The sequence below is a fragment of the Urocitellus parryii genome, chromosome 2 (assembly GCF_045843805.1).
Source record: "Urocitellus parryii isolate mUroPar1 chromosome 2, mUroPar1.hap1, whole genome shotgun sequence".
NCBI classification, from domain to species: Eukaryota; Metazoa; Chordata; class Mammalia; order Rodentia; family Sciuridae; genus Urocitellus; species Urocitellus parryii.
Window position 1 is genome coordinate 61925794 of NC_135532.1, and position 16594 is coordinate 61942387.

Below are 16594 nucleotides of genomic sequence, written 5' to 3' on the forward strand. Positions count from 1 at the left end.
CATCATTTGGGTGCTGTACACACTATATGGCAGTAGCACTTTCCAAACTTAGACAACCAATTTCTCCAAGGGGTATATGCCACCAATTGAGAATGTATCTCTTACAAGAATTGAAGGATACGATAAAACAAGCCATGCAAGAACAAATTAAAAAGGCATTTGGAAACTCATGAAAAAAAACAACAAAAACGCTGTATAAGAAAATGAAAGTAAGCCAGACATGGTAGCACCTGCCTGTAATTCCAGAGATAGGAAGATTAGCACAAGGATGCCAAGTTCAAGGCTAGCAACAGCCTGTCTCAAAATTTAAAAAAAAAAAAAAAAAAATAGAAAGGATTGTGAATGTAGCTCAGTGGTAGAACAACTCTAGGCTCAATCTCCAGTACAGAAAAAAATAAATAAATAAAAGAAATCAGAGCTTATTTACATTATTTCTTATAAAGAAAATTCCCAGTTACAATAACAGAAACACCATAAGTTGTGACTACATGTCAACCAATTTTAAACATATGGACTATTTAATTATAGTTGCATGACAGACTGAACAAATCATCCACCTGGACACAGTAAAAGTACAAATAAATAGGCAATGCAAATAATGGGATACTAAAAAGAATATAACTTATTAGGAAGAGCAAGTAATAGAATATGACTATATTAAAAATTATAAAATCAAGGCAACCTGATAAAAACATATATTATTTTGAAAAAAGATGAAAACAACCATAAATATTATAAGAGTTTAAAAATCCTTAAGCGTTCAATATAGGAAGTAGAGGGAGAGAGATGGGTACAGCAAGGACTATGGTCCTTCATTATAAACCCTTCCACATCAATTGATTTTTAACTATACGCAAATGTTACTTTTTTTTAAAGAGAAAGATTGAATTTTTTTAACATTTATTTTTTAGTTCTCAGCGGACACAACATCTTTGTCTGTATGTGGTGCTGAGGATCGAACCCAGGCCCCACGCATGCCAGGCCAGCGCGCTACCGCTTGAGCCACATCTCCAGCCCAACAAATATTACTTTGATAGAAATTTTTTTTTAGGGAGAGACAGAGACACACACACAGAGAGAGAGAGAGAGAGAGAGAGAGAGAGAGAGAGAGAGAATGAATTTTTTAATATTTATTTTTTAGTTTTTGGTGGACACAACATCTTCATTTTATTTTTATGTGGTGCTGAGGATCAAACCCAGCGCCCAGCGCATGCCAGGTGAGCACGCTACCACTTGAGCCACATCCCCAGCCCCTTTGATAGAAATTTTAAGTAATTTTTTAAGAAAATCAGCAACTATCTTTTATAAGAAATCATTAATTACATAAGTTAAAACAGAACAGTATTGCCAATCAACATACTGAAATTTTCTATAATCTAATTTTGTAAGTGCTATTAAAGAGACATGGATTCAACCTATTCAAAAAATATTTAGGAAAAAAAAAACACCACAAATATTGAATAGGCAAAACATCTGCAAACACCAAAGCAAAGTTTGACCCAATCAGCAATGGAGAAATATTCTTTTGAACTGGGCAGTGTCCTGTTCTATTTTTGGTAAATTAGTTTGGAAAGTGTAAATAAACTAGAAATATAGGTATAACCATCAGTTAGGAGACTACTGCTCAAGTTTAAGAGCAAAATAATAAGCAGTATATAGGCAGACTGTGATGGTGATTTCAGAATGAACAGAAGAGGATGATATCAGGGTGGAGATAATGATATAAACAAATGTTTACTGTGCCTTAAAATATCATTCTAGGCATTTGATAGTAGTATTTCATTTATTCCTTATAATAACACTATGAAGAAAGTAGCACTTTATCTTCATTTTATACATGAGAAAATTTAGATTATTAACCTGCCCAAAGTTAGTAAAAAGTAAAATGATACCTGAGAGAAATGGCAAAAAAGAGTGGATAGAGAAAATACTGAATGCTAGTATATTAACCTAGCTTAGAATAATATAGAGCCCCATATATTGACCCAGTAATCATATCCCTTCCCATATCATTAAGGAATTGAGGCAGAAGTAAATAAAGCAGAGTTCACTGAAGGTAAAAGAAAACTAGAAGGAAATTTTAAATCGCATAATTATATTTATGCCAGATACAAGAAAAAAAATCATGTAGTACTACAAAGTTCCCTGTAAAAGACATAGGAAACCCCAGTTACCTAAGGTTACTATGAGCCAGATCACCGTTTCTTATAAAATAGTAGAGAGGAGAAAAAAAAAAAAAAAAACTTATTGGATCTGTATTTTCTTTAGTATAAAAGAGTGAATGAATGAATGAATGAATAAATAAATAAATAAATAAATAAGGCAAGCTTGGTTTGTGTTTCATTTAATAAAATGTAGCATTTAATTGTAAAAATGTGCCAAAAGAAATATCTTCTTAGACTTTAATCTTCTGAATTTAGCATTTTGCCAGTTAGAAAAGACTGATATCTCCTGACAACTTGAAAATTTTTTCTGTCCTCCTATACCTTCCAATCACTTATTAAAACAGTAAACAAAACATGCTTGCACCTATTCCTAGGAGACTATACTTTATATTTTTTATGTTTCTTCCAACGAAAAAATGGCCATTAATTTCTAACTTCTTGTTACATATCTGAAAGAAGGGTTTGCTTCTTGGAAAATTTTATGATTAAAAGAAATTAAAATTATCTTCATTGGAATTCCATACTTCAAACATTAATATCAAAACCCAAAATTTGCCAGGCATGGTGGTGTACACCTATAGTCCCAGCAGTTCAGACTGCAAGTTCAAAGCAAGCCTAAGCAACTTAACAATATACTGTATCAAAATAAAAAATAAAAACTGGCTCAGTGGTGAACTGTTCCTAGGTTCAATCCCTAGTACCAAAAATAATAAATAAATAAAATTTAAAAAGCACAAAATTTATGAAAAAAATATATTCTACTACATAAAACAATTTAAACACAAACATTTTTCATAATTATTAATCTACATTTTAATAAACCACTACACTTGCAATATTATAAAGTTTTAGTTAATGTAACACATTAATCTGTTGACACCTGTAATGCAACTTACTTTACAAAAGAAAAACTACAAATGAGTAGCACGGAGAAATATCTTTCTAAATATTTTAAAATTCAAATTAAAGTCTGAAAAAAATACTAAAAAGTATGAAGTAGAAATCTAAAGCATAAATTCTCTAGAAGAACCATTAAAAAAAAAATGAAGAGGTACACCTAAAAGTCAACAGAGTACATAAAATGGAATACTAAAACACACATGCTTCAACAGAAAAGGAGGCAAGAGTAATAGGATAAATAAAAAAATAATGAAATTGGAAACTAAAACCAGTCATATCAATAATCATATTTGATAATGAATTAAACATTCTAGGCTTTCAACTACAAAAAATAAAAAGTGGGCAAAAAGAATTGAGAGAAGTCCTCTGAGATACTCGAGCCAGTTACCAAAGGCTTAAGGTTCTCTGAAAATAACTGGAAAAATTCCAGGCCTTCAAAGCAGACTAGAGAGAAGCAGCAGGGCCAACTTTCCCTTTAATAGTGTTATGAACAGGATGTTTGTGTTTTCCCAAAATTCATATGTTGAAACTCTAATCCCCAATGTGATGGCATTTGTAGATGGGGCCTGTGGGAGGTAATTAGGTCATGATGGTAGAGCCATCATGAAAGGATCAGAGCCAGTAGACACACAGAACTTGCTTCTTTTGGTTTTTTGTTTTGTTTTGTTTTGTTTTTTGAGGATACAGCAAGGTGTCCATTTACAATCAGGGAAGAGAGACATCACCAGGAACTAAATCTGCAAACACCTTGTTCTTTTATGTCCTGGCTTGCAGCACCAGGAGAAATAAATTTCTATTGTTTAAACAACCTATGGTATTTTTGTTAGAGAAAACCTAATATGTTCTTCAAACTTCTCAAATTCATTGTACTTGTCACATTAAGTTAGCAAAAATTTAGGGCCTAGTTTTCCCAATAATGGCATTTATTATTTATTATTGCCTATTATTGGTTACATTTGTTAAATGTAAGCATGTTTGCTTGTTATTACTATGTTAATTCTAGACCCAATACACCAAAGTGACCTTTGTGGTAGTCCCCTGAACACTGTTATAAAACTATTAAATCAAGACCTAAATTTATTTTCATTAATTCAATTTCTTTTTACATATATACATGTGTGTGTATACATAATTTTTTTAGTTGTAGTTGGACACAAAACCTTTATTTTATTTATTTATTTTTATGTGGTGCTGAGTGTCCAGCGACCCAGCGGTGAGCGCTATACCACTGAGCCACAACCCCAGCCCCTCATAAGTTCAATTTCTAATAAAAATAATCAGCCTTACACTATTAATTTAAATATGACTATCAAATATATTTACTTATTTAAAACAAACTCTTATATTTTTATTCAGGATTGATATGTTTTAGCAGGCTTTTCAACCATGTATTCATTTTTTTCCTCTCCTTAAGAAGTACTGGTTTGATTTTTAAAAAGACAAAACAAAACAAAATTGCTTGTTATCTATAGAATCCAAAAGTTGTCTGGATATGATAGAAATGCTTATTTGAAGCCAATAAAGGATTTCTATATGTCCACAGGCATAATGGAAAAGTTCTATTAAAATCAGTAGACCATTTCAAAAACAACTGACCACTCTATATTTGAAAGAAAACCCCTGTTGCCAAGTACTGGCACATTCCTACTAAATAGTAAGGATTTACTGATCTGTGAGGCAACCCATTTCATACCAGCTACTTCAAATAACGATAAGAACAAAGACTGGTTGTTTTGGCAAGTTATTTTTGACAATATTTTTTGTGAAATATTTTTGACAATATTATTGGCAAATACTAGAATAACCAGCATTTACTTGTTTCAATCTTTATTTTTTCTGAGTAATAATGGACTAATATATAGATATTACTAATTACTTAAGGTAGAAATCAGCAACCTTTTTCTCTAAAGAGACATGGGTTAAAATTATAGGCTTTACAGAACATATCATTTTTGTCAGAACTAATCAACTCTACCCCTAAAGCACAAAAGGAGCCACAGACAGTAAGTGTATGAATAGTTCTTGCTGTGTTCCAATAAAACTTCATTTACAAAAACAGACAGCATGCCATATTTGGCTCACTGGTCATATTCTCCCAACTTTACTTAAGTTAAGCTATGCTATATAAGCTATTTGTTCACAAAACCCAGACTCAAAAGATAAGTCCTTCCTCCTGAACAATGAATTTAGTCTTAATAAAATATTGCACACATTTAATTTTTGAGGAAGGCATCCCATTACACCTTAAGTTGAAACCCTTATTAACAAAAATGAAAGACAAATACATAATAACAATGTCACATTTAAACAATATATTACCGGCCTTCAGCTTCTGAGACTTATTAAAATCAAGTCCATAGTAAGAGACTGAATATTGACAGTTTTCCTCTACCAATTTTCTTTCTATTCTTCCTATACAAGTGAAATAATGAATATAAAATATTCTTTCTTCCTGTGCCATTATTTCATGTTTACTTAAGGATTACAAAAAGCCAGCATGGTGGGTGCATGCCTGTAAACCCAGTGGGTTGGGAGGCTGAGGCAGGAGGATTGCGAGTTCAAAGCCAGCCTCAGCAAAAGTGAGACACTGAGCAACTCCGTGAGACCCTCCCCTTTAAATAAAATACAAAATGGGCTGGGGAGGTAGCTCAGTGGTCAAGTGCCCCTGAATTCAATCCCCAGCACCAAAAAAAAAAAAGAGAGAGATTACAAAAGACTAATGTAAAAATATGATTTAATAGGAGATTCAAAAGCCATAAGATAACCCTCTCAACAGAGGGTATTTTTTCTTTTTTGCATTGAGACAGTGTCTTACTAAATTGCTTAGGGACTTGCTAAGTTGCTGAGGCTAGCCTTGGAACTTGAGATCCTTCTGCCTCAACCTCCCAAGCTATTGAGATTACAGGTGTGAACCACAGCACCTGGCTTATAGAGGGTTTTCTAAAATAAACAGTATCAACTTTTTCCAAAAGTGACACATGATCAGAAATCTATTACCTGCCCAAATTATAATAATTTCGTTAACTGGCAATAATAACCAGACTTGAATTTAAATAGCAAGAACAGTAAGTATCTACTGAGTGTTCAACAAATAAAAAGCAGCATTCTAAGAACTCTGTATTTTGCCATTGAGCCTCATAACTGTACTATGAGGTGTACTACAATTGACACCATTTTATGAATAAGCTAACTTAGGCAGGGAGCATTAAGAAACATGTCCAAGGTTACAGCTGATTAGTGGCAGACCCAGGACTGACCTCAGCTCAGGAGAACTGGACTTCAGAGTCCAGTGCTCTCAACCACCAGCCATTCTGTTCCTCAAGATGTAGATGTAAACCTAACTGATGATCAGCAATATAGAAGTGCTTTTGTAACTATTCCCTTAGTTTCTAAGTAATACTTCATGATACAGTTTTGTAATAGAATTCTAATTAATTAATTCAATATCAATGTTTACCTATTCAAAATAACCTAATTTTTGATCACAAACAGACTGATTAAAGCTCTTGAGCCCATTCCTCTCACAATGCTGATTTTTTTTTTTTTTTTTTTTTGGTTCTGGGGATGGGACGCAGGCCTTACACATGCTAGAAAAGTGCTCTTCCACTGAGCTTTACCCCCAGTCCATAATACCAACTTCTTATTGCCCACTGGTCCATATATATTGGGAACTCAGGCAAAGAGAAAAAAAAAAAAAAAAACTGGAGGAGGAAGGTACTTGCTAAGCAGGCCATAATAGCAACAAGCAAGTTGAATATAACAAAAACACAAATACTAGCCTATTTTTTCACTTTGAAAGTGCTTGTCTTAGATACATAGATATTTATAATCATACATGTTTCCAGTACTTTTGTTTAAAGAATTAAAGCAATACCAAGAACTAGAAATAGGTTAATATACATACATGAAACTACTATGATAAAATAAAATACTTTAAAGACCCACCAACAGTCTAACTGAATTTTATTTTCCATGAGAACACAGTGAGACAATAATCCAAATCATGTGAACAAGTTAACCAAAATAATGGCACTAATAAATTTAATAATACCAATTTTAAACTAATATTAATTTGTAACAAAATATAAGAAAGTTATTAAATACAGTACATAAAATACTGTACATTATCTCATAACATGACTATTATTCAATGTGTCACAGTAGATATCAGCAATATGATTAAACCAATAAGAACTGCAATAAATAAATAAATAAATAAATAAGACTTGCAATCCCCTTGTACTGTAATTGGTATAGTTAATATAAAATACTGTATATTATCTCATAACAAACATGACTGTTTCTTCAATGTGTCACAGTAGGTATGACCAATATGATTAAACCCATAAGACTTGCAATCCCCTTGTATAAGCAAATACATACTATTACTAATTATGGAATGCCATATAATGTAGGAGAATGAGATTTACAAGGTGAAAAGTCCTTTATAAACATAAAATTATCACTGAAAATAATATTTTTAAAGAATATTAAATAAATCAAAAAGTACAAATAGCCAATAAAAAGGGCCTCATTTGTTAATATCAATTTACTCAAATTCATCATAATTCTAATAGTATCACTGAGTAAAAAATTCAAAATATGTCCAGTAAAACCAGAACTATTTCAGGTGTGAAGCATAGATCAATACCAACTCACAGCTGTGTTACTGCATTATGATGGGATAAGTGCAAACACAGAAGAAAGCATGTAGAAACTTTTAGAGCAATCTGACATGGCCACAGGCTTCATAATTTAACAAAGTATTAAATTCAATCTCATTATCCTATACTTGTTAAATGAAATATTTGTGACATTGTTCTCTTTTTCATGATGTCAAATCAACCATACAAACTCCCATTTTGTTATAAACAAATCTTTCAATTGTGAAATATCAATGTAAAAGAAGTCAATAACTGCCAGAAAAATTAATGAGCACAAAAGCAGGTGTTTTGTGCAGCAAAGAGCAGCCAAAGATATGCTTATCAAGGAAGTTAAATGTTATTTTGGGTGGCTACTTTGCACCAACAAAAATATAAACACAGACATGAAAAGGAGCACTGAAATTTCACAGTACTGGAACAGCCATCATGTTTTTAATATGTGTAAATGAAAAGTTCATTATCAATTTTTAATTATAAAAGAAACACTTAACTCATACATATATGCTTTAAAAAACTCCTGATGAATGTATGACTAATTTAATTAAATGAAGAAGGAAAACGATAATAAACAAAGGAAATAAGCACATCCAGATGAAATAGTCAAAAAAATTATTAGCAGCAACCAAACTAAGGGAAAGGCACATCCTAATCTTGCTCAATTCCAAAATGTAGCAACCAAAGAAGATTCATATGGAACCTAGGAACTAACCCTACCCCATCCATCTCCAAGAAGCAAAACTGAGAAAAGAAGTCAATCAACATAGTTCTGGAGAAATCTCATGTGCTGTGGTTTGAATAGAGTTAATCTCCTCTGAAACTTACACTGGAGTTTAATCCTCATTATTAAAGAGGGCGAAACCTTAATCCTACTGTGGTGTTCAGGGATGGGGCCTTTGGGAAGAGACTGATTAGGCAAGGTTCTAATATATGTTTGAATATTGATAGCATTTTATTTGAAGAGATATACCAGAAGTCATGCATATACATACACGCATGTGCTCCTTGTCTCTTGCCATACGATGCTCACCACCACCATGGGATTCTGCCAGTAAGAAGGCCATCACTTCAGATGCAGACATTCAGAACCGTGAGTCAAAATAAATCTTTAATTTAAAACTTACACAGTCTGTGATATTGTGGTATTAGCAACTGAAAATGGACTAATACATCACTGTTATCAATTTAAAGTGAACCCTTCTGTAGAAATCAACAGGTAAATGGAGAAAAATTCATGGCAAATCCCTAGAAGTAGAAGCTCTGCATATCAACTTGGGCTCTTAGCACAGGCTAAAGGGTTACCAGCGTTTGCCATTCCACATATGGTGAACTGAGCTGGAATACTGAGAACAAGCCTATTTCATGTGTTCTATGTCCTAAACAGAAACAATACAGGGTTCTTTCTGGTCTTCATAACTTACAGCTAAGGAAAGAACGACCTATGCTTAGCAGTGTTCTAAGGTAAAACCCTGTGGAATGGAACCCTACATGAGCTTACCAGACAGCAAAGTTCCTAGCTGCCTACTTTTGTGCCTCATCAAAGGTCCTAGCATGAATTATGATCTCATCATCATAACTCCTTTCTAATCAGGGACCTACAGCTATAAGCAATTCTGAAATATAAAATTTTTTTAAAAAAAGGAAAAAAAATTAAGACTTTGTGGTATATCTTATAAAACATGATATGTGTTAAGGAAACAATCAGGATGTAGGACAAACTACACTAACTTAAACTTCTAAAAATAGTTTCCATTAACATTGCTTTGAAAGAGAATATTTCAAAAACAACAGTTGGTTGTGTCAAGGAAAGAAATTTTATCAACATATTTCAAAATTTACTTCTAATTAAATACAAATACACACTTTTAATAGTGATCATTAGGGCTGGGGATGTGGCTCAAGCGGTAGCGCACTCTCCTGGCATGCGTGTGGCCAGGGTTTGATCCTCAGCACCACATACCAACAAAGATGTTGTGTCCGCTGAGAACTAAAAAATAAATATTAAAAATTCTCTCTCTCTCTCTCTCTCTCTCTCTCTCTCTCTCTCTCTCTCTCTCTCTCTCCTCTCACTCTCTCTTAAAAAAAATAGTGATCATTATTCATATTATCATTAGCTATCTCTCTTAGTAATTGGATTCTATCAACAAGGTTGATATGAAAAGACTTAATTCTTTCCTTACAGAGGCTTACAGAATTATAAGGCATCAAAGTTTTTAACCAATTAGAAAAGACAATATTTTTTTTTTTTTTACTTCTCTGGATCTAAAAATGGAATGAACATATTTACAGCAAAAAGAAGAATCACCTCATTAATTTTATCACAAAATCTATCAACTTTCTGCATACTTTAACTTATATTAGTCCCTATATCTCTGTTAAAACAAATCAATTACAAACTCATTATAAAATGTTGACTTAATTTGTTTGGCAAATTTTTCTATCAATACTTATATTTAATGTTTCATATTTAATGTTTCACATTAAATACTTTACAAAATCCATCTTTATTAACTTTCAAACTCTGCATGGTCCCATTTAAGAACTTAGTAAAGTAAAAATGCTTTTTAATTAAGATCTTCACTATTTATGACAGACTGCATTTTGAAAGGCTGCATCTGATTTTTTAAATTTGAATTTTTATATTTAGAGGAATTATTGGGAATATGGGGAAAATTTTTCAAAAACTTTCAGATACTGGGCTGGGGTTGTGCCTTAGAGGCAGAATGCCCGCTTAGCATGTATGAGGCACTGGGGATTCAATCCTCAGCACCACATACACACTCACACACACACACTCAATATAAAACTTGAGATCTTTACCTTCACTTTTTTTTCCCAAGTCTTCCAAACTCAGGGTACATTTTATACTTGCAGCACATCTGAACTAGGACTAGATACATTTTATGTGTTCAACAGTCAAATATAGCTAACATCTACCATACTGGACAGTATAGCCTTAGTTTATCTCATCCTTATGTTCTTTCAATCACTAGTTACAGTCAAATTACTTCAAACATGTATTTCTAGCTTGGACTTTATTCATACAAAATTAGTATTTCCTATGCCTAGCTGACATCTGATTTTAGATGACTCAAAGGCATCTCGCACTCTAATATCCTATATCAACCCATAACCCACCCACCAAAAACGTAGTCATCTTCTAAAAGTCCCCATCTAACTGAATTGTAATGGATTCCCAATATACAAACACATACCTACAAGTCAACTCCTGATACCACCTTTGTCACTCCCATACACAATCCATCAAAAAAATTCTGTCCATTTACCTCATAAATGTCTCTCAAATCAATCACTGTTCTCTAGCAACCATCAACATCTACTCTCAGTTCCATTTTATTTGGTGCAAGGACACATCAAAACTTAACTATGATGTTATCCCTGCTGACTTTTATTAACTACAGAATTAAACACAAAAACTGAATATGGCCTACAAGGTCCAAGCTACATGATCTAGCCCCTAAGTAGTTGTCCATCTCTTTCTTGCCCTATAGCCCCCTGGTCCTTCAGACTTTTGTACTCACCATGCTCCCTATCACATTGTGACCTTTGCAGATGCTGCTCTCCCCTTATTTAATTTTTCTCGGGGAAGCATTCTTAGACCACCATGAAGAGGCCAAATTCCCTTTTCCTAAGGATATCTGGAACAATGTTTCTTCTCTTTATATTTTGTAACAGATGCAATATTTTTGAATATATAATTAATGACTCCCTCCATAGACTACATGGTCTTTATTCATACAAAATTAGTATTTCCTAATGCCTAGCTGACATCTTATTTTAGATGACTCAAAGGCACCTCACACTCTAATATCCTATATCAACCCATAACCCACCTGATTATACTAAATAATTGCCTGCCACAACACAATGTCCAATAATTATTTCCTGAATAGGTGCAATGAGGTATCTGCTCTGCTTTTTCCCCAAAGACACAATATTGAGAAGACATATACAACAAACCTTGCTCATACATCATTAGTACTGGAAAGCTTTCAAGACTTCCCAAATCTGGATTTACTGCTCTCAGATGTGTTACCACAACACCCAACAAGTAACATACCAGCATCTAACATGTTTAAATTCTGCCTGCCATGCATCACTACATTCTAGCAACAAACACAGGAGGCATAAAAAATTACTAAATGTATTTCAATGTACCATTATTGTATTTGGTTACATACTTCATATTGACTTACTTTTGTGAAGATATTATATCTTCAGTATAACTATATTGAGATGAGGGTACCTATTTTGTCTCTACTTCAAAGGCTATAAAACTGCAATACATGTGAGAAAACCATATGCACACACATAGACTCACACCCATTAAGTACAAATGTGAACCTGATAGGAGCTACAGTACTGAGGTACATGTAAGGCTCTATATCTAGCCCAGGAGCATTACACATTTCTTTCTCTCTCCACCACCAAAGTGTTTCTTTTCGGCTATCAGTATCATTGATTTGACACTCTTATTAATACTTTACATCATTACTACACATTTCTTGCCCCTGCTTCTTTGCTTTTCTTTGTTGTTCTATGGCTTCACAAGAGTTTCCCAAATTTTTACATTAAAAGCTTGCATTGTGAGGAGCACAGTCACAAAAAATTCTCTGGATGGGTGCAGTGGCACATGCCTGTAATCCCAGCAACTCCAGAGGCTGAAGCAGGAGGATGGCGAGTTCAAAGCCAATCTCAGCAAAAGTGAGGCGCTAAGACTCTATCTCTAAATAAATTACAAAATAGGGCTGGGGATGTGGCTCAGTGGTTGAGTGGGTTGAGTGCCCCTGAGCTCAATCCCCATACACACACTCCCCCGCAACCCCACAAAAAAAAATTATCTGGAAGTGAAGTATTCTTCAACTACTTCCAGATCATATACCTTTCAAAAAAAAAAAAAAAAAAAAAACAGAATTTTTAGACTGATATGACTTAACTGTAACATAAGTCAAAATGCCAACATTCTTTTATCAAAAACATAAGCTAAAATAAATTTACATAGTCATATTTTTATGGTTCTTGAAATGTGGCCATTTTTAGTTGAGTAAGCAAATATTGCTGTGTGATAATTATTTTCAATCTACTGAGGTAGGAAGGTTTTTTAAAAACCTTCTTTATGCTTGAAGCACAAATACAAGTCTACAAGCAGTTAAAACCAGATTTATAAGTTAGTCACCAAAAAATCACTGAAAATAGGACCTTAAAACCTGAACAACTTAATAAAATATTTTTGGCAGTTTACAATATCAATACAAGCAGCAAGGCAATATGTGAGACATCTTGAGACAGAATGTCAACTAGGCAGATAATCTTTGCACATTTTAATTTTGTAAACTTACAAACAAAAGAGATAATTGCAAAGGTTCATTAAAGAAAGAAAATATTTCAAAATAGAAGTATGTTTCCAATAATCTTTCCTGAAAACAAAATAAAAAGCAACTGGTTTCTTCTAGTGTTTTTCAGCATCTAAAAGTTGTTATAATGGTTCTGATCCTTTCCAAGTAAGTATACTAAGAGAATATATATCAAAGTGGTAATGAAATGCTATTTCATAATTCCTGATTAATAAAAAAACTGCATTTAATATATAACCCTGTTAAAAATAAAACTTACATTTGTAATTTGGGAAAGGGAAAGCCCTTTAAGACAAGAGAGCAGTAATTCCTTCATAATCCATACTGCCACTGTGTTCCTTATTTCTTGTATCCCATGATTGATCTCCTTCAGAACAATATTTATTTTATTTTTTTTAGTTGTAGACAGACACAATACCTTTATTTTATTTTATTTATTTTTATGCAGTGCTGAGGATCCATTCTAGTGCCTCACAGATGCTAGCAAGTGCTCTACCACAGAGCCATACCCCCAGCCCAGTGCTGCATTTTTATGAAGACTTTTATAAGCTATAATCTTTGTTGATTTTCAAAGATGAAAAGGGAGGTAGATATGAATTTGGGACAGAAGATATCAGCATAGCAGTACACCAGTAACTAAAGGGAGAACACTCAAAGACCTCTGTCTTCTTGATCCCTTTCAACTTTACCTTCTTCACAAAAAGAAAAAACCAAAGTCAAAAACCTGGAGCACTTTGTGATTAAACCTCGAATATTAGTAATCTGAGGTTTCTTTTAAAAAAAATTGTTCAGAATAAAAGGAAAGCACTATTTCTAATGCTATCTTATAGTCTTCACTCAAGACTGCTAAATAAAAGCAAAAATATACAATATTAGGCCTTACTTTTTCAGATATTTTTAGACTTAAAAAGTAAACCTAAACAGCAATTAGGTGATCCATTGCCAGGCAAAGGTTTTCTTGATTCTAATTCAAAGAAACAAACAGAAAAGTTAATTTACATTTCACAAAATGCTTTAATCCAATTTTCCCTTTTAAAATGTGTTATTTTTGGTCAATTTAAATTAGAAGTGATCATCACAGCTCAGTGGAAATTAGAACTGAATATTTATTCTAGATATTTGGGCCCTTAGTACTGCCAATTTCAACTGAGGAAATTACTGATATTCTCTACACTTCAGTTTCCTCATCTTTACACTGACAGAGTTAAGTTATACAACAGCTTTTCAAAAACAAGAAAGCACTGATTAGGTCCTTGACACATTTCTAGAATAGAAGAAAAAATATTTTCAAAATGTTTATATACCTAATTGCTGTTAGTAGAAATACACAATAGCCCCTAAAGAGGAATGAAGAAAACTAAAGGCAAAAGTAGTACTATTACCTAGACAAATACTAAGTAAAACATTTCCCCTCTGTAAAGTTATTCTATGCATGTAATTAAGCATTATAAAGGACCAAGCTACCATTTAATGAATTATTTAAACATAAGCACCACACTGCAAAAGTCCTGGAAACTTAAGTTCAATTCAGCAAAATCTAATACTTGTGTGCTACCAGCCATTAATGGAAAAACAAAGCAAATAAAAAATTATTGCAAAGTATGCCAGGGTGGCTAATTTTTAAGTTATATTTTTAAATAACAATTTGTGTAGAGATTATACTGAATATTAGAGACCTAAAAGGAAAATAATTACTTAAAACTAAAAATAACAGTAAACTTGAATGATAGGTTAGACTTTTACCTCCCCCTAAATCTCACATTTTGAGAAGCATAAGCTTTTAAACACTAAATATTTCCCTAGGCTATTATCTTAAGTGACACTGATTAGATAGATTTACTAACAGTGAAGATATTTTAGCATTTTGTAGGTCCTACAATAAACACATACTATTAAAAAATACTGGCTTTCTTTTTTATAACAATAACAGAGAACCTCAAGAAGAAACTCAGCATGTAAGAACTGGAATGAGCTGGTCAAAGCTGTTCTCTGTCCAAAATTTCCCTTCCAGTATTCTCTGCCTAAACCTTTGAGATTTTGTATTTTAACACAGTAAGTCTCTAAATAAAGGCCTAGTATAAGCCATCTTAAAGCCTAAGAGACCTTCATGTCTTTTTCCACACATGCCTTGACTAATGTTTAATATCCACCAAGAATTACACAAAACTCACAAACTCCTAGATAGTCTTAGCCCCCCAGATTACTACTACCTTTATCAGTCACTGCCATACAGAAGTAGCCCAAACTGGTGGAAAAATATATATATAAAGTTAACTTGCAATACTGTGTGGCAAATGCTACAGTATAACACTGCTGGAGATTTATAAGATATAATAAAACAAGAAAAGACTCTGAAGAGTGGACAGAGGTCCAACCCGGGAATTCTGAAAGCCAGGGGTATTCCAAGGTCAACTCTATCAGACTTTATTGAGAACTCCTTGTCATTGCAGCTACACAGAAAAATAAGGCATGATTCTCTGCCCTAAAGGAGCTTAGCAGTCCAAAGAAAAAAAATCTTTGGAATCTAATAAAGAGACTAACCTTTCTAGAGGAGGTGGGGTTATTTTCGAAAGCAGCAAACGACTTGAGTTTGTAAATAAAATTATATTGCTAGTTAGACTTGGTCTAATCAGGAATGGGGAAAAACTCAAATAGTGATCCCAGATTATTCAATACTACTTTATGAGGTAAAGAAACTGGGAAAGATTCCAGATAAAAGAACAAAAATAAAAATGAATGAGTTTGACTTTACACTTTGGTGTGCCAATGGTGTTCTGCAGAAAAGGGAAAAAAAGAAAGAAAGCTGTAGTAAAAAATATAATAATAATAATGCAAAAGGGTTAAAGCACCAGTTTTGGAATCAGACTCTATAGTTCACTTTTGAATCTCACCATTTTCTAGACGTGTCATTAGGGAGTTCCTCAAGGACTCTTTGCCTCAGTCACTGCACCAGTGAAAGGGGCTGAACAACAGTGCCTGTAAAGCCACAGGCAGTATCTCCAAAACACAGGTGTGATTATCACTCTACTAATCAAAAATTTTCAAAACCAGACATCTTTTAAGAACTGGCAGTTTCTGTGGGCTACCTTCTTCCTTTGGGGTCTTAGATGCTAACTGAAAACCCTCCTACTAACAAGAACCATGATCCATATCCATTTTACAAAACAATAAGCATTTTCTATGTCTAGAAAGTCTTATCATGCTTCAAAGTCCACTTCTCTAGAAAATTAACTCCCTTCAATTCCACAGCACACTTTGTCTCTTCTCTATAGTTTACCACACTATTTGTGTTTGATCTTTTAATGCCTCCCTCTCCCTTTCCACTAAGGTAGTTATTTCTGAGAGTCTAGGCAAATCCTTTTCATCCCCTATGCTACCGTCAGTCCAGGTTGCGCCTATGCAAAGCTGGGGAAAGCTTGACTGAAGGTAAAGTGGATGTTTACAACGATAATGGACGCAGACTCAGAAAATACTTAATTTCGCATATTTTTTA

The 16594-nt window shown here is 33.4% G+C and overlaps 1 protein-coding gene across 2 annotated transcripts in view; it reads right to left on the reverse strand.

The window, feature by feature from the left end:
* Tdrd3 (tudor domain containing 3) overlaps positions 1–16594 on the reverse strand; it is a 130177-nt gene that overhangs the window by 112836 nt on the left and 747 nt on the right. The gene's annotated exons all lie outside the window — the stretch shown is intronic.